General features: G+C 40.5%; 1 protein-coding gene across 10 annotated transcripts in view; it reads left to right on the top strand.

Moving 5' to 3' along the window:
- The window catches only part of Ctnna3 (catenin alpha 3), a 1,515,753-nt gene that overhangs the window by 407,727 nt on the left and 1,082,843 nt on the right, over positions 1–25,183 (top strand). The window lies entirely within an intron of this gene.

Genomic DNA, 25,183 nt, shown 5'->3' with positions numbered 1-25,183 from the left:
AGCACGTGAGAGGCCAGCTGTGGGTGGTTTTCATGGTGAGCACGTGAGAGGCCAGCTGTGAGCACGTGAGAGGCCAGCTGTGAGCACGTGAGAGGCCAGCTGTGGGTGGTTTGCCCGGTGAGCACGTGAGAGAGAGAGACCAGCTGTGGGTGGTTTTCATCGTGAGCAGTTCCCATGCCTCTCTTTACCAAGAGTTTTTTTTTTTTTCTAGTGCAGTTTCACTTTGGCGCTCTAAAACACTGTCCAACAAATTGAAGCAGTTTATAAATATGTCGTCTCCAATGTAGGCTGAAAAATGCCATATTTATTAGGAAAGGTTAACAGTTTTGTCAGATTTCCCTTTGAACAAATGAAGCTTTCTATTGGGGAAAAATTTGAGCATTCGCCTTTTCTGATCTCTGATTTCTGTATCATAATGCTATTTAGGTTTTATAAGCACAAGGATTATCACATTATCCCCTTCTCTTCATACCCTCTATAAAATATTGACCTAAAGTTGTCTGTTACATTTATCCCAATTTTCAATTGAATCTGAAATATGAAACCATAATCTGAAATGTAAAACATAATGTAATTATATATCCCTTATATTACAGCTTTTTAAAATTGTACCTAAAAATCCATTTGTACCATTTCCTGTTTATATTGAGTAGGTATGCCATTTAAGTAGACCAGGCTATCCTAAGATTAGTGCATATCTTGGTCCCCAAGGAAAAAAATCAATTGAAAGTAGCCTGTCCACTTCTCCTATTTTTATAGATGGATACCTTAGGAAATTTAATATTTATAGAATTTATAAGATCTCTCCAAAAGGGAAACACAAGGATTCTAATGGACAGACTAAAGCACATCGCACAGAATGACACAAGGAAATATCATCTTCAGTGTTTCACCCTCTCTGATGATCTCATTTGGGTTCTTACTCAGGCATAAATCAGCTGGTAAGATGCAGCTGCCATCTGAAGGAATATTTATTGGGAAGGAAGTCCTGAGAAACAGGAGGGTATTATATAAAATGGCACTTAGAAAACGTGTAAGTTACGCACTTACAACCACCCCCTCTCAAAAAGAACAAGAACCCAAATATTAAAAAGGATTAAGGAATATTGTATACACAGTTTTTAAGGTAGATATATAGTCAGCCAAGTTTTGATTCATTATTAAGGATAAAGTTATTCAAGTCCTTTAGTTTGCTACAAACTGCTGTGAATTGAAGAGAATGGCTTACAGATGTGGGGTGGATTTTCCTGTTGGGTCTTGTAGAAGTTTAATTTCTGATACTCATTGGTGATGTTCTCTGCTGGTCCACTGTTGCCTTGTTTGTGTGGCATGATCCTAAATCCTTATTAATTCTAAGACTTCTTTGGAACTGTAAATATTTTACTCCTACTCCAGGTTTCATAAACTTAAATATACATGTATTCCTACACATGTGGAAGCCCAATTCTTTCTCCTGGATATGCATCAGAAGGTGAATAAGCAAACAAACATGAATTTTGAAAAACTTCCCCATTATAACATGCAACATCTATTTTATAAGCATAAGCCACACCTGGAGTTTAGCATACACAGAGGGATGACAAACTTATTTTGTGAATAAGTTTGAATCTTAGGATATTTTATTCTGGATTTTAATATCTGATTGTATAAATACATAAAATTACATGGTCAACTCTACTTTTCACAATCTAGTGTTGTGTGTTGGACTAACTGTATAAATCCTCCTTCCTAACAGATGTTTAAGCCCTAAGTTGGCAAGGCAAAGGTGGAGGCTGGAATCATACTGCTGGAGTACTTTTCCATTTTCCGTTTTTGAGAACGTTTTAATTGAGCGCATCCATTTCTCTGCATTCGCTCTTGCCAGATCTGTACATTTGGGGACTGCTGACGGCCCCTGCTGTTTAGTAGCTGTGGCAACAGAACATTGTGTAGAGGCAGAAGATGGATTTGTGTTCTCAAAATTGCTTGTGTGAGTGAGACAGAATTTGAGGATATCTAGGGTCAAGTGGTTTTTACGATATGCTTTATTATATTTTTTTTCCAATAGATATCTAAGAGTAAGGATTCCTCAACCCCATTTTTACCCTCTGATAAGTAAATGAGGAACTTATAACTAATTGGATGAAGAATCATGACCCTAAGTGTAAAGGTTAGTACTATTTGTGAGATTACTGACACAGTCCATCTGTGGAACTGGGTAAGAACAAACTGAGAGGTTTGTTATGGCGGCACTGCCATTTAGTATAGAAAAGGCAAAAAAAAAATCTTTTCCCTACATATTGTTAAATATGGTATGTAAGTATTTGTCACAATAGTTAATACACACAAATCTATCTATCTATCTATCTATCTATCTATCTATCTATCTATCTATCTATCTATCTATCTATCTATCATCTATCATCTACCTATCTATCTATCATCTATCTATGTATCTATCTATCTACCTGTCAATCTAATCATCTAATCATTTTTTTTAGATGAGTCTTACTCTGTAGCTCAGGATGACCTAGAATTTGTGAAATATCTCAGTGTGGTTGTAGTGCACGCCTTTAATCCCAGCATTTGGGAGGCAGAGGAATTGAACCTCTCCGAGTTCAAGGCCAGTCTGGTCTGCAGCATGAGTCCCAGTACAGTCAGAGCTACACAGAGAAATATCTCTTGCACCAGTCCTCAAGTGCTAAGACTGCAGGTGTGAGTCATTATACCCTGATTATATTTTATGTTTAATTGACTATAGGAATTGTACCTATTTTATGAGATACAGTATGAAATTTCAATACGCATTTACAGTGCATGATGATTAGAACTGAGAAAGGGGTACACATCCCCACCTCACCTTACCTTTGTGTGTGTGTGTGTTGGGAAAATTCATAATCCTCTTACTAGCTTTATTGAAATGTTCAGTTAATTCTAATGGAGTTTTTAAAAATGACTTTTATTATCAAGCATGAATAGAGTGCTTTTATATGGCAATATTCTAATAGATTTACTAACATTAACTTACTGCTGTTGAATTATTATAATGCTCATTAGAAATTAACAGCACATAATGACTTTAAACAAAGCCAAATGATTTGCTAGAAATTAATCAATAGATTACTTTTTGAGGGCTTATTTTATTTTTTAAAGTTATGTGTATCATGTGTTTCCGTGTGGGGATTGGAGCTGAGCACATGAGTATAGGTGTTGAGGCGGCCTAGGAGTCATCCCCCTGGAGCTTACAGGCAGTAGTGAGTCACCTTATGTGGGTGCTGGAAATCGAACTCAATTCTCTGGCAAGAGTAACACACACTTTTTTAACTCCTGGGCCCACCTCTGCAGCCTGCAGCAGATAACTTTTAATGCAGCTTTTAATGGACCTGTAAGTGGTTATTGTATAGAGCAGAAATAAAGGCCCAAGTACAGTTCCCTCAAGCTTATAGAACCCTCTGTAGAGGCTTAGATGGCAGGCAGCATTATTATGCTCGGGGTATTTCAAAGGCTGGAGCCAGATATTTACAAAGCTCAGAGCAAGGTTGCCAGGGAACTGCTGACAGACTTCCTGTCTACTTTTAGACACCGTTTTGATGATGCTCAGACAGACAGTCTCTGCCAGGTGCCGCTGCTGCAGTTCGCTGCAGCCACTGCTGTAGACACACTGGCCTGGGTCTCCTTTCTGAAGATGGGTCCTGGTGCCTCTGTTCATCAGACTCTCGATCTTCAGCCACAGCAGAAGCAAGCAAGCGAGGCGCAGTGGTGGGGCCGCTTCTCCAAGGCTGGGGTATCACTTGGAGACGCTTCTTGCCTGATTCTGGTTACACGGCTCCTTCTGCTCCACCTAGCCATGGATTAATAATTCATTACACTTTCTCCCCTTACAGAAAGTGAGAGACATCACTGCTGTGGTTTGCTATTCACTCTCCGCTTCTTTGGGCAATCTGGCTTTTATGCTTCTTTCCTCTGTTAGGAAGACATCTCTTTTCTCATCTTTGGAAGATTTCCTGTGCTGCAATTATGCATTTGGTATCATCTTCAGTGCTGAAGAAGCGTATGCTATCCTATATTTAAGGGACTTTTCTTAAGAGGATTTTTCCTTGATTTTGTTTGCTATAAGAATACTTGCTGAAAATATGATCAAAAGGTTGCAAGAAGTAGTCAATTATAACTGCTTCTCTCTCTGTCTCTACCCATGCTTGTTTCCAGGGCTTCTCAGTGTTGTTGGTAATTACCAACTATTGTTATCTCCGTTTCTCTGCTTTCTGCATTCTACTGTTTATCTGCTTCTCTTTCTAGAAATTTCTTTCCCAAGGAGTAATTAAATTTCTAAAAATTCAAATTACATAGAAATTCAATTAAACATGCAGTACAACCATGGTTTATTTCCTAGAAACAGGGATAAATAGAGTGATGGTGGCTCAGTCCTTGTTCTTTTATGTGCTCTAACCTTGGAAGCAAACACAAAAGACATTATATTGGTAAGAGAGGATTTAATAGCGTTATAGAAAAATAGGCAGTTAAAAGTTCAGAAGGGATCTGAGTCTCCATGGTCAGAAGGCAAGAGTTACAATTATCTTTCTACAAAGCTTGGTAGTATGGATATTAGAACAATCTGAAGATGTTTACTTCTTTCTTTCTTTCTTTCTTTCTTTCTTTCTTTCTTTCTTTCTTTCTTTCTTTCTTTCTTTCTTTCTTTCTTTCTTCTTTCTCTCTCTCTTTCCTTCCTTCCTTCCTTCCTTCCTTCCTTCCTTCCTTCCTTCCTTCCTTCCTTCCTTCCTTCTTTCTTTCTTTCTTTTTCTTTCTTTCTTTCTTTGGAAAGAGGTGTGTTGTGGTCTGGCTCAGTGGCTAAAGGAGCTTGCCACCAAGCCTGATGACCAAAGTCCAATCCCTGCATTCCTTATGTGGTAGGACGAAACCTCTTCTGATCTTCACACATGTGCTGTGGCACATGAGTTGAAGAGTGTAATATAAAAATATACAACAGGCAGTTGGCACGATCCAAGGCAGGGGAAAAATCTGATTTGCTTCTTGTATCATTTGTTACGTCAGAGAAGTGAGGGTACCTGACATCATTTAGCGTCACCATTGCTGTATTTCCTGCTGTCTGTGTGGTTACATTATGAAACAAAAGCCTGTAGGGTCACCCAGGTCAGTAAATATTATCATTTATTTTTTTTTGTTTTCTATCCATAGACTTACCTTCCTTTTGGGTTTTAAGCCCTAACCCTTCTCATCATTCCCTGGGAACCCATCACCTCCAAAGAAACCTTGGAGAACACGTATCCCTTCCCTTTCCCCATTTACTAAGAGATTGCTGTCTCTGCCATGTTTTACAGAGGAGTCTGGCTATGTCCCATTGCTATCAACATCATGGATTTCTCTGGTGGTAGCATACTTGCTTATGCTTTGCCTCTCATACTGTTTCCCTGGGTGAGTCTCCATCCTGTAACTTTCTCCTTTGGAAACTGTCATTTTCGACAGTCCCATCCTCTATCCAGAGTCAAGCCTACCTCAGCCATGACAAGAAACCAGAAGACTGTGAAATGATGATAATACCTTAGTTTAAGGTTGCTGTTAATTTAGCTTATTGCCAAGTTGTAAAGCAATATTTATGGATCTATGCTAGACTGAGGGTAAAACCCAGTAAGGCTGGTTTACCACGCTCCCATTACCCTTTTGATAAGTTCCTGATGTTTGGTGGACAATGTAATAAAATAAGCAGGGACTAAATAACCAACTGGATCCAATTTCCCCAGAACTTTAGTCTCTGCTTTTGTTTTTATTATTGTCTGAGAGAGTGGCTGTGTTGTTTTTTATGAGGAAACTCCCATCACACTACACTATTATATGCCTCTGCTTCAGGTTTCACTCATCCTGGTGTCTACTTGCGAGGGACTCACCATACCCACCCGAGCCTCTTTTTGCAGCTCCAACTCTCATTCTCATTAGCACGTCTGAGGCTTCTGTGGGTATGGAATTGGCTAGTGGATTTCCCCATTCACCCAGGCATCAGAGTCATTCCTTTGACTCTGAGGACTATGTCACCAACCCTCTGGTCTCAAAGCAGTTACTCAAGTACTGTCCCCAGTATCCTTGTGTCATTGGGCAGCTGGAATGTCATAGGTGTGAGAATCTATGCTTCAGAATTGCTCACACCCCCGACCTGCTGTTGATGAGCATGCAGCCTGGGGAGGTCATGTAGCTTTACTCATCCGTCGTTTTTTTGTCTCTATAAGTGTCAATGAAGTGGAATAGTGTACGTAAATTTCTAAGCACAGTGTACAGAAGTGTTCAATGTGCCGTTTCAGGATTCTTAATGTGGCTCTGGAATCTTAAGTTCTTCCAGTACATGACTTCTAGCTTTTGTTGGCTCCCAGCACTATTTATTCTACAAATTCATCTAAAGTGTCAATCTCCTGATTCTTTCATTCTTTCAACCCTCGTGTAACTCTCTCTATTTTTTCCTTGAGCACTTGTGTTTTCATGGGTCAGTGCTTCCTCACATGTGGCTGCCTCTGTTTCTTTGTTCTGCGTCACCAGCTCTGTAAGCGTCCACTTTCAATCACTCCAGCCATTTGCCTTTCGTCTTCCTCTCTTTTGTGTTGGCACATCTACAAATTAGTTTTCTGTGTCCTTAGGCAGAACATTGCTCCCCCTCTAAATATATAGATATAGGTAGATTGTGTGTGTAGTTTGTGTCCTTGATAAGCTTTTTCCATTATTTCCAAGCCTCCACAAACCACCTAACTTCCAAACTCAAATCCCTCTCCTTACTTTGAGTTGATGATAATCTTACCTAAAACATTACAAGAAAGAACTGTCACTATTATGAATATGCACAACTCCCTGTCTCTTTGTACACAACTCCCTGTCTCCTTGTACATGTATGTATATTCATATATAATAGCCATGATTAACCTTTTCCCTTTCATCTCCCTTGGAAACAATATATATTTTTATATAGCATTACATGTTTTCCTAGGGATGGTAGTATTGCCAACATACTATCTCTGGTGTGTCAGAAAAGGCCTTCTAGAGTATTCCATGTAAAGGTAAGGCATTCAGCAGGAAGGTATATGAGAACAGAGTTTTCAGAATTTTGATTATAGTTGTTAATGAAGAAGGGAAAAGGAGTGAGAAATGGTGTCCCCAGTGTTGGAAGTATGACCAAAGAATAAAAAGTTGTTTCTTTAATTTAGAAATAATTTGGTGTTCTGTCATACCTACTCTCCCTATTTTTATCTTTGTCCCAACCTTGATTTAATTCTCTATCTTTGGTAATTACATTCCAGAATAAGGCAACACCTCAATAGTTTATAAGACTCAGTTAGAAGAAGAGGTGGTATCCAATGTCCATCATTACCACTGATTCCATTATATGTGGAATGTATGCTATTGGAGATTACCCGCCAGGCCTTCACCATCTTCTATAAGGCAGGTCTCCAAACCCAGCCTGCAACCCAAGCTCAGATGTCAGGGTTGTACTCCGTGTTACTTCCCATGTCTGTATTAAACATAACCATACTAAAACAGACTAGTTAAGAAAAGCTTCCAACATAAGCCACACAATGTATTATTAATAGGTCTGTCTAACAGATACCGAGGTCTTTGGCATTGGATTTATGTCTTTGGCCTTGTTACTCTTGTCTGAACCTTTCTGCTTATTCTAGAAGGTTTATTTGGTATTAAACTTTTGAAATTGTGTTCTGAAATCCCTATTCTCTTTTCTTTGATGATTCCTTCTGTGAATCCTTCCATTATTTCCTCATAGACAGACTTTGCCCATATGGTGTCAGCAACTGCAATCTTTGAATCATTAGGAGTGTGGCCTATGTCCCCTAAGTTCCCTCATAGTGAAGCCTTTTTACTATCCATCTTAAAAGTGGATTTAGTCATAAAGAACCTCATCAACTAAGATAAAGAGCTTGGGTGTCCTCTGATTGATGGGGAACAGCTAGTGAGGCTGTAAGACTCTGTTCTGAGAGAACATGTAAATACATCTGTGGAGGCTTGCTTCAAGGTTGAGTGATCTGGGCCACCTCATGGCTTTCCCTACAGACTCAGGCCTCTGCAAAACTGGCATTGAGCATTGTCTTCATCTTTGTTTCTCTACGACTAGACATGGCTCATGTGATGGTAAAGGGGCCAAGTTGTCCTCCCTTTACTCAAGGAGACATTAAAGTGTGTTGTCAGGGAAGATCATGTTATTGCCATTCATTCTTTCATCCATTCTAAGCAGAAGCATTGTTTTTCTGCCCCATGGAAATCCATTGGTTCCTCACACTTTTGAGGATTGTCAGAGAGAATAAAATATGGTTAGAAGTCATGGCTGTTCTATTGCTAAGTGGACATATGGAAGGTCACATGGCAGACCAAAGTCACAACCAGTTTGGAAAATGAAGCATCTTGAAAATATTTTAGAAATAACAAAGATTGTATTTAAGAGATGGTGTTTAAATTCCAGAATGATAAAGAGAACCAGGTATTGTAAGAAGTTCAGACTAGCAGAGACATTGGCATCTAAAGCCTTGAAGACCAGAGGTCTTCAAGCACAGGTCATGCTCAGGTGATTTACTTGTTGAAATACAAACATTGGAGGCACAAATGACCTTCTGAATCACTGCCTCTGGGATTTAAGGCCTAGATTAGGAATTGTAGGCAATATCCCCTCATAGTGATGGTTTTGTACCACCAGACAAAGCATTCTGATACCATCAGTCAAGATGTGAAGGCTTTTTACCGGCTCATGTAGGTGGACCTTTTTGTCGGGACCACCCCAGTAATGACACAGAGGCTTATTATTAATTATAAATGCTACTAACTAGCTCTTACAACTTAAATTAACCCATATTTTTTTTATCTATGCTCTACCACATGGCGGTACCTTTTTTCAGCACAGCATGTTGTTCATCTTGCATCTCCCCATGTCTTCTGGCAACTCCGCCCTTCTTCATCCCAGCGAGCTCCATCCCTCTCCATAAGTCCCGCCTAACCTTTTTGCCTAGTTATTGACCATGTAGCTCTTTATTTAACCAATGAGAACAACAAATCTTCACAGTGTACAAAAGCAATTGTCCCACAACAGGCTTATTTTAAGAAGATGTTGAAGGTGACATTAGAACCTCATCAACCCATAATAATAGTCGTGTGTATGTGTATGTTTATGTACATATGCATGCTTGTGTGCACTTAAAGTTAATACCTCATGCATTTTCTGTAGTTCAAATCTCAGACCACAAGGAGGTGAAGAATCAAGAAATGATCTGACTTCATAGATCATAAATTTTGTAGTACACTTTTATTTGAGTCATGGCTAAAACTTTTACTGTTTAAGATTAACATTTTATGAGTATATGTGTGTGCTTAAATGTGGTCAGAAATGGGCACCATATCCCCTGAAACTGGAGTTACAGATGATTGTGAACTCTCATGTGAGCAATGGGACCCAAACCCAGGTCGTCTGCAAAAGCAGCAAGTGTTCTCAATTACTGGAACACCTCAGTATCTCTCTGGGAACCCTGGATAACTTTTGCAGTTACCACTCACTTTTCAGAATAAGATGATGACAATCAGAAATCACCACTTACAGATGATGTAACTCTTGCCTGGCCTGAGTCTGGCAGGCGTCTGATTTATTAGTTAGTGGCTGGTGGTGGGTAACCATCAGTGAGAGCTAACGTGTAGATGGGTCTGGGTCTGCACCAGGGCATTTTCACTGTCACAGTGTCTGTAGCTTCACTCAGTGCCTTCCTTTCTACTCTGTCTCCACAAGGGTGGGAAGGAGGGGAGGGTCTGAGAGAGCTGTAATGGTTAATACGTAAGTCCAACTGTTCTCTCACTGGAAAATCCTAATCTTGAACGTTCTCACTGCTATGACACCAAAGGTTCAGTTCTCCATTTTTTTTCTGTACTTCAAGTTTCTTTTATTAATATGGAGAAAACCCTTTGTAATTTGATTACATATTTAATTGAAGGTTGTATTTTATTTAACCCACAGCATTTTTAAAAACATAGTGTGCTGGTTAGTTTCTGTCAACTGAACACCTCAGTTGAGGGATTGCCCCTGTCCTTGTGGGGCATTGTTCTGATTAATGATTGGTGGTGCAGGTGGTCCTGGGGTGTATGAGAAAGCCATAGGTAGCAAATCAAGAAGCAGCACTCCTTCATGACTTCTGCTCTAGTTCCTAGTTCCTGCCTCTACTTCCCCACTTTCAGTTGCTGCCTCAACTTACCTCTATGATGGACTACAAGTGTAAGTCAAACAAACCCATTTATTACTGAAGTTGGGCTTGTCAGTGCTATATCATAGCAACAGGGATGAAAACTAGGATAGATGGCTAATTATGGTATCAGCGTTTTTGATTGTTTCTAGCTACCTTATTGAGCCACAGCTACAGCTGAGAAACTTTTGAACCTAAATCAGGGTATAAATTAAATTTAGCAAGCCAAGTGTCCACATTTGAAACCAAATGGTTAATGTTCCAAGGCATTTGGAGCAAGGCAAGCATATCTGATGAGTTTTCTTATTTAATTAAAATGTTTCCATTGAAAAAGTTTAATTTTTGTTATTACAAACTATTGACATGGCATAGTAGAGAAGAAAGTGCTGTAAGGAGATTAATATGACGTGTCACAGCCCCTTCCCTCACAGGGGTGGTAGTCTAGAGAAGACAGAGTGCTTTAGAAAGAGAAGGGAAGAATCTTTTGCTAAGTGTAGTTATTTTTGCCAAGAAATGAATAATTCTATTTTGTTACTTAAAGAAATCTTAAATGCTTGAGACATTTAAAAATTTAAATACCTTTCCTGCACACAAATACACCTTTGTTTTATTTGTTTTTTTGGGGGGGCGGGGAGAAGAGGAGAGGAGATGAGAGAGAAGAGAGGAGACAAGAGAGAGAGGAGAGGAGATGTGTGTGTGTGTGTGTGTGTGAGAGAGAGAGAGAGAGAGAGAGAGAGAGAGAGAGAGAGAGAGAGAGAGAGAGAGAAGAGGAGAGGAGAGGAGAGGAGAGGAGAGGAGAGGAGAGGAGAGGAGAGAGAGAGGAGAGGAGAGGAGATGGGAGAGAGAGGAGAGGAGATGGGGGGGGAGAAGAGATGAGAGTCGGGGGAGGGAGCAATACCAGTAAGAGCATGAAGGTAGGTGGGTGGGGAGGTGGGGAAGATACAGAAGGAGTTGAGGGAATTGAAACATGATCAAAATATGCTGCATACAAAACATTTTAAATAAAAAAGTTGATCTTTAAAACAAGTGGTAGTAGTGGCACTGAGGGATGGTTCAACAGTTGAGTGCTGGCTGCTCACACAGAGGACCAGAGTTTGATCCCCAGCACCCAGGCAGGGTGGCTCATAGCCACCTATAGCTTTAGCTCTATGAATCTGATGTTCTTTCCTGGCCTCAGTGGGCATATGCGCGCACGCACACACACACACACACACACACACACACACACACACACACACACAAATCTTAAAACATTTTAAATACCATAAGTGCTTGAGCTGTTTAAGAATCTCCTCCCCTCTCAAACATGTATTTATCTATGAAAGATTACATTTTGTTCAGGGCATGAATTTATTTGTATGGTGAACATCTTCTGGCTTAAGCGTTACTCACAGAATATTGATTTTTTTTTTTTTTTTTTTTTTTTTTTTTTTTTTTTTTTTACTGATTTAACAGCCAACCCTTTGCCATGTTAGTACTGAAGAAGAATTTCAAGAAGTTGAGCCTCTGGTTATTAGAACATGCCGAGGGGGCTAAGCTGCTAAAGAAAAAGGAAGGAAGTGTTTCTGCAGGACAAAAGCATAGCTTTTGACAGTGCAGCATGCAAGGTCTTGTGGTGGATAAGTTTGAAATGGTTACTAATTTCATTAACCTGGGGAAATGTTTTCTGGTGAGTCTAAAGAATGGGAAAGAATCACCTCACTTTAAATTATTGTTCTGCATTTGGAAGACATAGCAACGAGATAAATTGCCTTGGAAAATAAGAACAGAACAGCTTTCTGGAGAGGACTGACTTTAGAAAAAGAATGCATTCCTCATGAATCACCCTGTTTTCTTCATCTGACATAAATGTTAAGCATATATCAGTGTGTTTCCTACATCTTGAGAGTACTATACAGATTTTAAAATCAATTCCTTCTCTGCCAGTTATTTAAGGATAATCCATATGGTGAGACATCTATGCAAACCTCCACGCCTGGTATATGTATCACAGACAAAAATAGACCTTACCAAGATCACTGCATAGTGTGTTAGGAGAAGCTTCCTGGTTGATTTACCTCATAACTTTCTCAGGTAGGCTCCTACACTCTGTATTTCTGTGTACAGGACCCATAGGAGGATTAAGATGTGATCAGAATTGGTTCTGCAGGATCAGTTAGAAAGCATTTCTGTAATCAGAGTGAGAGATTACGTTGACTCAGATTAGATTCACTTTTGGGAAGTGATTGAAAAGCTTAAAGAGGTTTGTATTACTTTATTCTCTCTCTCTCTCTCTCTCTCTCTCTCTCTCTCTCTCTCTCTCTCTCTCTCTCTCTCTCTCTCCCTCCCCCTCTCTCTCTCCACGAATGCACACACATTTTATAAGCTTATTTCATGAATGTAAAATATAAGCATAAATAATATAAATGTGGTTATGGAGGTGGAGAAGTTGGAGACCCAGGAAAGCTGATGGTTTTAGTCCCAGTCTGAGTCTGAAGGTCTGAGAAACAGGGGAACCAAGGGAGTAGTTTCATTCCAACAGTTGGCCCATACAAACCTGGATAGCAGATGTTTTAATTTGACTCTGAGGTAGGAAACAAAACAAAACACCAACACCAACAACAAATTCAGTTCAAAGCCATTAGGCAGGAAATATCCCTTCTAATCTATTGAAAACTAAGCCTCATCATTCTACTGAGGCCTTCAGCTGAGTGAGTCCCACTCATATTAGGAAGGATATTCAACATTAGTCAACACACCAATTCAAAATGTTTATCTCATCCAAAAGCAACTTCTGGGTATCTCTGAGATACTTAGAGTAACACTTGATGAAATATCTTGGTATTCTGTAACTAGTCAAGTTGATACATTAAACAAACATTACAAGATTAAAACTGGATTTTGGAAACCTTGAAAATTATATAGTAGTTAAACAAGAGGAGTCAAGTGACTCATTTAGAGTTTGAGCAATGGGTTGTGTTATTTGTGAGAACATAAAAGGAAATGCATGTAGTAGTGGTGTGGGTAATGAGTATGACTGACCCACACTAAGCTCTTTGGATATAATTATGTATATAACTACATGTAAATATATGCAACTATATATTTGGATGTAATCACACACACACACACACACACACACACACACACACACACACACACACACACACATTAGGGTACAGAATTGTAATTTCTGACCACCAGTCTTAGTTGTGGTCAGAATGAAATGAAATGATTTCACATTCTTTACTGAGTTGGGATAATTGCTAGTCACAGGGCATACCAAGTGCTTATTTTCATACATATACTATTAAATGAACAGGGATGTAGTTAGGTTCTGGGAAAAGATTGAAAAAGAATTGTGCTGAATTTGATAGAAGCTGAACCTGGCGGGACTCTCAACACACCCTATAGTGTTGTGTATACGTTTATTCTCACTGTTCTCACTCAAATGCTGGGGGGCGTGATGTGAAGTCTGATTGCTGGGGTTGCAGAGGATCACACCATATCCTCGACAGGGTGGGTAATCTCTTCCTGGAAGGAGGAGACGTTCTGCTCTGGTACCAGAAATAGAAATGATAATATAGGTCTTCATTAGGGCATGGGCCTTAAATCATGGGAGGAAGGCGCTCATTTTGTAGAAGTCAATGATGTGTGGGCACAAGTCTGGTCTCTCTTGAGTTGAGAGCAAGCTTTGAGTGAAACCCTTGTGTTATTTATGTTCCGAATCATTCTTTTTACTAGTAGTAAGCATGAAGCTTATACCACTACATCATTCAAGAAGGATACCTAGCATCTATTTATAATGAGTTAAAATAAAAACACTAATTTTTAGAGACAGGTTCTATCAGTGGCCTTCACAAGACAGGGGGAAAACATTGATTCATTAGCTTATGAGAAAGTAAAGAAATAAATACAAAGGGAAGTTTTAGAGTTTCCTGGTGTGAACTGTATGGCAGAAAATACATGTTGCAATAGTATTAAGGGGACCGAAGAAATCTGGGGGAGAATTTTACTAGAGATCTTACCTTGGAGTAGAAACAAAACCAGACAAAAACCAGGAACTTCCAGAATGATGTCTTCTCTATTCACTTGATCTTCATGATCTGATTCTGCAAAATACCTGTTTGGCTGAACAATCCAGGAAGTAACAGAATGTGTCTTTGTAAATCATTTCATTTTCAGAGATGGATTCCTCTCAGTGTATATGGATCTGGCAGGAAGTCTGGCCTACCCATGATAAATCACTCACCACATTCTAAGGGTAGAATGGAGTTAGCATAAGTTCCCCTAACTGCTAAGCTATATTGAAAAATGCTGGCATGAATTTCCTTGACATGAAATTTGAATAATAATTATAATTGTCCTATTTTGTTACAAATGGCTTTAGTCTGTTTGTCCACTTATCATTGCATAGTCATGTCAGGGATTCTTCAGTAGCTCAATCTGTCTAGAAAACATTCTTCAAGGATGCATAATAAAATTAGTAGGTTTTGGTCTTTTTGTAATTATCTTTCATACTTGTTTTTATTAATAGTCAAAGGCATTGCTCGATATAATGAGTCTATAGAAAAGATGAATTGTATTTAGAATTGCCTCTCAACATAAAGGACAACCCAAGGAGAGTTAAAATTACTCTTAAATGGGCTAGAGAGATGGCTCAGAGGTTAAGAGTACAAACTGCCCTGGCAGGGGACCTGAGTTCAGTCCCTAGCACTTACATTGGGCAGTTCCCAACCATCTGTAAACTCTTGTTTTGGGGGGATCGGATGACCTCGTGTGGCCTCTGTAGGCACCTGCATGCATGTGCATATATCCACAAACAGACACATAATTAAATATAAAATAAATTTTCATAGAGTTGCACTTCAGAAGTGATATTGGACGGAGACTGCTGCTGAGGTGATGGAGTGCTTGCCTAGCACACAAGCAACTCCGCGTCTAATGCTCAGCACTGCATGTGCTGGGCTGGGTGGGACATGTCTATAATTCAGCACTTGGGAGGTGGAGGCAGGAGGAGGATCAGGAACTCAAGGTCATCCTTAGGTGCATAGTTGAGGGTAGCCTATGGTCCATGAGACTGCTAAAGAAACAAAGGCAACAGGAAAGTATATTGGCAGCCAACTTTTCTCTAGTCAGACGTGTAGAAGAGTATCATAGTTAGCCCTAGCAAGGCTAGCTGTTCATAGTAAGAGACATACTCAGGAACTTTGAGGTCACACGGACAGAGTAAATTAACAGTTTGCACCCCACACCCTATCTACTCAACCAGATTGGTAGACAGAATCTTTGACATCTTTGTTTTCTTCTCAACTTGTAGAATTTAGGTCATCTTACACTAACTTAACTCTGGACACTTCTCTTCTGTTCTGTTTGGCTTATATCTTTTTAAAATTTTGTTTGTGCTTATAGCTGTGTTGTGTGTGTGTGCGCGCGCGCCTGTCTCTGCCTACCCAGGAGTTAGATTACAGGTACCCTCCACCAAACCTAGGTTTGTTTTTTATTTGGTGCTTGAACACAGGTCTTTATACTTGCATGGCAAACACTTTATTAACTTAGCTGTCTCCCTAGCCCCTGTAAGTTTTTCACAACTGGGTTCCTGACATAATCTGGAGAAAGGTTACAGAGTCACACCATGAGCACTTAGCATCTGTAGATGTAGAATTGAGGGGTGGCATCAGTTTAGTCCATGCTGTGTTTCTAGGCTTTAGCAGGTAATGAAAATCCTTGGAAAGTACATTAATTGTTTGGGAGTCATTAAAAAAAAACCCTACAAGGTATTGGGAAACAATACATTTTCAGGTCTTATATACATTAAACTGTAAGAAGCATATTTTAGACAAACGAGAGTCCCATTTAGATCACCATAATCTTCAATATTAGTCATTGTCATTGAGAAAATGCTGACTGCCTGGACTTGCCTAATGTCATAGGGTATCCAGCTGTTATACTTTTTCTATATATTACATACACCTAGTGAAAAACTGTATTCGGTATTCTTAAAATCAAATCAGTAAGATTCATTTCTACAAACAGGAGAAGGTGACAGTTAACCTTCTCTTCTCCAGCTGGTGACTCAGCGTGCTTCCTGAGAGACACAGGGGTCCCCACACAGTGCTACCTGCTGGTTACAGATTCAACTGGCTCAAAGTGATCCATGGTCTCCCAAGCCTGGTGTCTGAGAGGCATTCAGACCTCGTAGATAAACAATAGTTTCTGCCCCTTTAGCACCAGTGCCCACGTTATCGGTGATAATCTTTGGTTTGTTTATATGTTATTATGTGTCACGGGAATAGCATTTTCAGAGTCTGTTGGAAAACCTGACTTTAGAGAATCAGGTAAAGAAACACAATTTGTATTTTGTATTTAGTGTGTCTCACTATTAATCTTTTGCAAGTTTTAAATGTGATGTGAATGAAGTAAGGAGTTGGGACTGATAGATTTATGGTAGTTTAATAAGCTGGTGAAAACAGATAAAAGCAGGTAATATGCTGTTATCTTGCTTACCTTTAGTGTAAACTCAGAACACTAAATGGATTATCTATTTGGAAACTATAACTCTTCTTTTTGACATAGGCAATCTTTTGACTGAACCAGTGCTTATAATATATTTTATCCTATTATAGGCTGTTTTAAGTGGGCAAAATATAGCATAGAGATGGATTATTTGGTTATTTCAGCTATGTAGATTTTTTGATGATTGGAATAATGTTTACCTAGAATATTCCACATTCATTTTACACACACACACACACACACACACACACACACACACACACACACACACACACAGGTCAGTCCCATCAAACATATTGAGGAGTAACTGCTGAAAGCTTGAGTAATACTGAATTTTTCTAACTTGAAACACTGTGTCAATTTTGAAATTGTGACTAGTGACTTGAATTTGCTATTTAAAACATATTGCCAGAAATTGGGATGTTCTGTAACTCCTCTTTGTTAGCCCAGTGCCTTTCAACCGTGGGCATATATCAGCATCCCTTTACGTAGACAGACAGACCTCTTGACACCATCCCGGCACTCTCCAATGCCGTTCCTCTTGTCTGGGACTCTGGAAATCCTGTCTCTACATTCTCAAGTGGTGCTAGTGTGGAATTCACACTCTGGAAACTCATGCTGTAGAGATGTGAGGGGGCCCGCGTTTCTCAGTTTTAAAGATGAGGTTCAAAGGAAGGAGACACACACCTGCGATTGTGTTTACATGTGTTAGGACAGCAGAGCTGACGCTGCATTCCGGATCCTATCTTCTATCCCTCAGAGTTGTTTGCGGTTGGTAAGGGAACATATTTATAACACACATTTTGCTTTCTTCCTTGTGTTCAAATATCCTTTTTGAAGTATATATGACACTTTTATTCTTTGGAGGTTGAGTCTTCCAGGAAAACGAGTTTTGTCTTTTATAGTTCTGCAGAGTCGTTACTCAGAGGCAGATTTTCACTGTGAATTTAGTCATGAATTTTCGCAGGGAATTTAGTCATCGAGTGGGGCTAAAGAAAAGGCACTCAGGTGTCTGACAGCATTTGATTGTTAATATTACTTCAGATAAGCTTTTAATGATGTAAAAAATAAAATTAAGTAATGGCATTAATAAACCAGAGATGGTATTGTAATTGTGTGGTAGATGGACTAGGTGTCCAGGAGTGTAAAAACCACTGATTCGGCCTGAGCTAAAGCAGAGGAGTCACTTGAATAATTTTTTTCTAAGATTATAATAATTTGTTAAAATTTAAACTTAAGAGACACGGAGCTCTCCTTATTAAGGTTCTTGGGTAAGAGGGGAGAGCTTATGTCTCGTTAAAATTCAAGCCTCTTTGCTTGGTTCATCAGAATGCACGATGCTCATCCTTTGATTTGTAAGTCGACTTCATCACCCACAGGCTGCACAACCTCCGATACTCCAAGAGCTGAGCCTTTTCAAATTGTACTTAATGGTTGGGATTTTAGGCTGAAATTAGACTGGAGAATGATAATGTCAATCACTGCTGATATTTCTGTATCCCCATTTTCTCTCTTCTTTAGAATAACAACACACAATAACCACTGTATCTCAGTGGAGGAGGGCTTACTAGTTATTAATGTGGCCTTTAAAGGAAGCTGCACAGTTCTGATGCATTAGATTGGAATACTGCTGACTATATATCCAGGCTGTGACCTCATCACATTGATACTCCTGTAATTCACACAGCCTTTCTTGTTATTGAAAAATCTTTCCCTTTCAGCCAAGAAAGAATTACAATCTAAAGTATGAAGGGCTTTCTTCTGCCCTCTGTTTTGGCCCACAAAGACATATCTGGGGAAATTACATTTTCTTTTAAAACTATGAAAGCACAGAGTATGGATAGTCAAAATTCACAATAATGCTCTTTTGTTTTGATGTGTAGCAGTCAATACTTATGAGCAGCATATACTTATCCTTGTTAAACACCAAAATGTTAAAATGCAAATGGACTTGGTAAAATAATAGATGCCCCCCCCCCGACTGTGCACACTGTAATCAGTTTTGTGAATTAATTGCTGATGAGGATTTTATTCTTTGGACTATTCTCAATGTGCATTTGGTACACTTTCCCCTGTTTTCACTAACCTCATCCTTCCTAGGTCCTCCTTCCACAAATTATTTTACATTTTATGATAATCTTAAATCAGTTCTTGTGTAAGATTGAGTCAAGACAAAGTGAAATCATTAAAATAAAAGGTTTCTTTTTGTAAATAGGGTGTACTTACAGAAGGCCAATGTACTGCACAGGACATGTCACTGTCTGCATTTTGATTTTAATATGCTGACTATGCCCCAAGTGTCCTCTTCTGAGATGCCATTTCACACTCTTGTGTGTTCTCTCGATAGTCTAGAACTCACCATCATACTCTAACCTCCCTTCTTCATTTCTACATAGGAATTCAACATAGATTGACCAGATCTTTGGCCAGTTTTTTTTTCTCTCCAGTCCTTGCCCGAATGATGTAACACACACACACACACACACACACACACACACACACACACACACACACACACACACTAAATTTGATCCTGACACTTGAAAATTAGAGATTGCCTATAAAGTTTGATTTTGTTTCTCTTAAAATCTGGGAAGATACAGATCTATATCCCGGTTTGGCAGAGTTCTTAGTGGTATGTGTCCTTTTGAGCTGGGACAAGAGCTGTCCTGTTGACATCAGCTCATGTTACTCCTTTCTACTTTGAAGACGTTGAAGCTGACACTGGTCAGTTGACATTAGCACTTGCCTCTGTATACACTTCTCCTCATACCCAGCACCTACCTGGTCTTGTGTCCACTAGAGGCTGTGGCCGTTTAGATCTTAGATTGCACAGTGGCCTGCCCCGCTGGGCACAGACAGTTGTTAACTACCCTCTCATGTAGTCTCTGTTCTGAATATCGTACCTTTTACTAATAGTCTTTCTTACAGACAGTATTTTAGGAGAATACACGCGATCATGATGAACCTCAAGCACTGAAATCCCCCAACGGGATATATTGGGATCCCCATCACGCCTTACTTTCTGACTTCCTTGGGTGACCCATCAAGTTGTCCCTATTGTTGACAGTTCATTCTGTGCCCATCAGTGAACGCATATCCAGAGAGTCAATTCTTCCTGCACACTCTACAAAGCTGGAAAATATCAGTGTCTATACTGAACTACAACTGACGAGAGGACCAACATTTCACTGACTATGGTGTGCATACCGGTTTTGAATGGAGCTCTGTGGGAAAAGAATAGTTCCAATGAATTTCAAATAATTCAAGAAACTGAAGAGAGAGGAGGATTTAAGGTATTATTTGATGGAAGGCTCACGTGGGAATTTGCAAGCATTCCTAACGATTATCATTGATAGATTAAAATTGTAACAATTGCAACTTGGAGGGATTCTGAAATACTTAAAACCCCAGTTCCTATTTGGATCCCAGATTCAGCGATGACTAGCAATATGTATGCCTCATTTATATCTAAAAATGCAATATTGTTACAAAGTTCCCCCAGACTCAGTTCTCTCTCCATATAGTTGAGTAACAGCTGTGTTCAGGAAAGACTTACAACATACATTTAAAACAAGGACAGCTATTCTCAAGTACAGTAAAGAAATTGCATCAGCCTGTGTATTCCTATCATATTCATCCAGAACATGGGCAATAAAAAAAGATTGGATGAACAAGAAGAATCTTCCTGGTTGGTTTTCTCTTCTGTAATTCTTTATTGAAATCTTAGGTCTCATATGTTGTGGGTAGGGTGTGGTTTTCTTGGTTACTCCATTTGGGGAATCAGAAATTTCTGAATCAGAAAATAAGAATATATGCCTTGCTTCATGAAAGTGGGACTATAGGTTTAACACTGTATAGTGTGGTTAGGATGGCTGCTTTCCAGTGTTGTGATATACGGTGATAAAAATATTTGATCAACCTAACTCGAGTCATTCACTTGATTCAGGATGGAAATATAATTCACAATAGACCATGCAAGTTAAAAATTTCAGCCTGTGGTTCTACCACAGCCAGGGTCTGTATTGATGTCTGTGGCCCATGTTGCCACCAGAGGCCACATAGATGCCTGGGGGGGGGGCTGGATCATAACCTGTGGTCTGAAGGGCACCCAAAGGCCATGTTGCCACCAGGGACAACCTGATCTGAGTGGCCTGAGCTGTCACCTAGGGCCATGGTGTCATCCAGGCCAGAGCTGCTGCAGAGGGTCATGTATAGGTCTGTGGCTCTACAGCAACCAGGTTCTGAGCTGATGTCTAGGACTCCTGGTGCTATCAAGGGCCATGTAGACGACCAGGGTCTGGTCAGCCACTTTGGACCATGTCAGTGTCTAAGGATTGTGCTACTCCTGCGGCCTGCTGAGGGTGGCCAGTGCTGCCACTTGGAACCGTGGAGGCATCCAGGCACGGGTCTCTGCTTAGGGCCATGTCTGGGTCTTGGGAGATCTGTGGCTCCAGTTGCCACCTTAGGGCTCTGCAGTTGCCTGGGGTCTGGTCAGCCACCTGGGAGCATGCTGCTTGCTGGGGCCCTGCTGATCTCCATGGCCCCGGGCCTGAGCTGCTGCCGCCAAGGGCCATATCTGGGTCCCTGGTCCTGCTGCTGTTGGGAATCTGTGGTGATGTTCATGACCCATGTTAGTGTGTGGGGCATTTGAACCATGCTGTGCAGAGCCGGCCCCACCCTTCACTCGTCCTGGGATGGCTGGTCCTGCCCCTCAGGCGAGAGCTCACCTCTGCAAACAGGAAAGATGACCCCACCCCTCACCATGGGCATGCAACTAACCTGGCATACAAGAGCTGACCCTGTGATGGGGGACACAGGTGAGCTACCCTGAGGATGTGAGGGCGTGAGAGCAGGACTGATGCTGCCCCCCGCCCCCAGGGGTGTGCCATGTGATGGCATGGGTGTGTGAAAGATGCCCTCTCTCCTCTGCCCCTTGATACCTATGGCAGGCTAGAGAGCTGGCTTCCAGGGTCACGAGGGTGAGAGAACTAGCCCTGCCCCACACCAGCGGTAGCACATTGGAGACCAGACCCTGCACCTGGCCTGGACAGCACAGTAGAACTGACCCCGTTGTGGGGTGGAGTGTGAAGGTAAGCCAGCCCTGAGGGCGTGAGAACAGGGGAGATGACCTCGCCACCCCATCGTCATGTTCCTCCTACAGCAATCAGGAGAGGGGTGGAGCCTGAGCAAAACAGGGCAATATGCGGGGGGAGGGGTACCTGCATCTGAGGGCCCCCGAGAGCAGGCAAACTGGCCCTGCTCCTCGCTGTAGACTGCATCAGTAAGCTAGTGGGGGCCTTGCTGGTGAGCTCGCCCCTGTAGCCCTAACAAGCTCAGGAACCTACCTCCCACCAAGGTCCAGAAGCAGGACTATGAGTTGGCCCATACCAATATCCACCTCATCTACGAACTGTTGGGGCAAGCGAAGGGGACGAACCTACAGATCCAAGACAGCAGGATCTCCACGACACAGGACAACAACAGGACATCCAGTGAGAGCCCAGTATTGATGGTGTAGCAGAAACCAGAGGCCTCGAGCCAGACCAACGTCTCGTGGCAATGAACACTCGCAAGGAAAGATGAAGGAACTAAAGGGTAAACCGTGTCACCCAACGGGCCACACTACAGCTTCCACAACAAGAGTCTTCTTTTTTTTTCTGTTTCTGTTTTTTTTTTCCTTTGTTTTGTTTTGATTTGGGGAGAGATTGTACGGGCAGAGAGCAGATGCGAAGAGATTGGGAGACAAGTGGTATCAGAAGGATCAGAATTCATGATGTGAAATCCACAAAGAATCAATAAAAGAAAAAAAATTTTTTTAAAAGAATTTCATAGTCATTGCCTGATGTGTAAATGCTGGAACTAAGGAAAACCCATTAAATTTCTTTTACCACTCTGGGTTCAGTATTGAGTAAAAAGCAGATCTTTTCTATGTAAATCAAAACCAAATTCTAGCTCCTCCTCAAGTGCCTTTTCATAGTTTTAGGTCTGATTTAGATTTACTTTGGTGTTAGCAGGACAAATCCCTTATCAGACACAAAAGTGTTTATCTTTTTATAAACAATGCAAACATTTCTCTTAGAAAACGTTGTGATTTCTACTGGGAGATCCATTGCTTTCTGCTTGTCTGAGAAACCAAAGGGTAGGGGGTGGAATGCTTTCATATATGATTACCAAGGATCATTCTGATATGTTCTTTAAAAATAAATATGATGCATTACATACCATTAAGTGCAAATCTACTCCCCTAGAGATGGAATTAGATTTGACGATGCCTAAAAATACCAGCATGATTGATAGGTTATTTGCACGTGACACGTGACCATCTGCTAATGTATTCTCATTTACCCCTTTTTTTTTCTTGCTAAAATTATGCTCAAATTGTACTGCAGAATAACTGGAAGATCTAAAAGGAAAAAAAAAACAACAGAATTGATATATGAATTAGTCTCCAAATTATGAATTTAGGTTTTTTGGATAGACAGTCTCAGACAATCTAGTGAATCTCATTAATTAATTTGAGGCTTGAACAAAGGTTTCTTGATCCCAAATTGTCTTTTATTGTGTTTCGCCCCCCCCCCCGTGTGTGTGTGTGTGTGTGTGTGTGTGTGTGTGTGTGTGTGTGAGAGAGAGAGAGAGAGAGAGAGAGAGAGAGAGAGAGAGGTCACTGTGTCAGGTATCTTCCTCAATCTTCTCTAACCTGTTTTTAGAGATAAAGTTGCTCACTGAACCTCGAGGTCATTGATTGGTTAGTGGCCTGGAGGTCACTGATTGGTTAGTGGCCTGGAGGTCATTGATTGGTTAGTGGACTGGAGGTCACTGATTGGTTACTGGCCCAGAGGTCAGAGGTCACTGATTGATGGGTTAGACCAACTGGCCAGCAGCTCCAGGGATTCTCCTGCCTCTTTCTCTCCAGTGCTTTTGATTACAGGCATGCTCTGCTGTGCTCAGCTTTTGAGTGAGGGCTGGGGATGAAATCCAGGCTCTCATTCTCAGGCAGCAAGCTCCTTACCCACTGAGCTACCTCCCCAACCCCAAGTGTTTGGCGTTATTAACAAACTTCCCTCTGTTTGCTTTCTTTCTTTCTTTTTCCTCTTTCTTTCTTTCTTTCTTTCTTTCTTTCTTTCTTTCTTTCTTTCTTTCTTTCTTTCTTTCTTTCTTCCTTCCTTCCTTCCTTCCTTCCTTTCTTTCTTTCTTTCTTTCTTTCTTTTTCTTTCTTTTTTTTTTTTTGGTCTTTCTTAAATCACCAACAGTAGTGTGTCAGATGATGTAGGAGAAATGTCTAGATCAAACAGCGTTTAAAATCAAGGGACTCTTTTAATATAAGATTCAGAACATCTAGGAATTCTTAAGAGAGTATGGGAGTGCTGAGGGTGACATTTGAGATGTTTCTCAAGTTTGTATGTAGATCTCATAGACAAACACTCATCTCTTTGTTACAAGTACTGCATCAGGTGGGGACAAAGCACCCAGGATTAAACCTACACAGCAGTAGGCATCTGGTGTGACAAGGATGTCAAAAGTATACATTGGAGACAAGATGGCCTCTTCAGTAAATGAACTGAAACTTGATCTCTGCTGTAACCCTGTATAAAAACCAGTTAAAAAATGTATCAGAGATGCTTGGGGAGGGGAGCCATAATGCTGATAGAGGAAAACACAGGAGAAAGACTTGAAGATACCGGCACAGCTAGAGACTTGGGCACAGCCAGGGACTTTGCTAAAATGACTCCCGTCACTCTAGAGACAACAGCCGGCATTGGCAGATGAGACTGTGTGTTATTAAAAGGCTCCTGCAAAGCTCTTGGAAACAGTATGCTGCTACAGACTCCACAGAGGGAGAAAATCCTTGCTATCTATTCATCCAAAGGCTAATATCTAGAATCCGTACTGAACTCAAACATGGAACACTAAAGTAATAACATAACAAATAAATGGAAAAATGAACTGGACACTTTCCAAGTGAAGAAATCCACCTGGACAGTAAAGATTATGTAGAATATCCGCATCTGTGAAGAAAACGTCTATCAAAACTACACTGAGATTTCAACTCACTCCAGTCAGAGGTGACTGTCCTCAAGAAAACAATAAAACAAAAGACTGGCAAGAATATTGGGGGAAGAGGAACCTTTTTCAACATTGGCAGGGATTGCAAATTAGTCTAACTGCTTTCAGTTCAGTGTGATGATTCATTAAAAGAAAAGAAAAGAAAAAGAAGAGAGAAGAATAGAAACTACCATGTGATCCAGCCATACAGCACCTAGGTATATATATACCCAGAGGAATCAGTGGCAGTATACAATAGCGACATCTGCACATTCCTGTTCACTGTGTCTCCCATTTGCTGTTGCTATGCCATATACTCTGCCTAGGTGCATATCAATGGATGAATAGAAAAGAAAATGTGTCATGCACACACAATGGGGCATTATCCATCCATTAAAAATAAAATAGAAAGAAATAATAGTTTGTCATTTGTAGGAAAATGG

The sequence above is a fragment of the Peromyscus maniculatus genome, chromosome 21 (assembly GCF_049852395.1).
Source record: "Peromyscus maniculatus bairdii isolate BWxNUB_F1_BW_parent chromosome 21, HU_Pman_BW_mat_3.1, whole genome shotgun sequence".
In the NCBI taxonomy this organism is placed as follows: domain Eukaryota; kingdom Metazoa; phylum Chordata; class Mammalia; order Rodentia; family Cricetidae; genus Peromyscus; species Peromyscus maniculatus.
The sequence above is the reverse complement of the archived record's forward strand: the minus strand, read 5'-3'. Positions and strand labels throughout refer to the sequence as shown.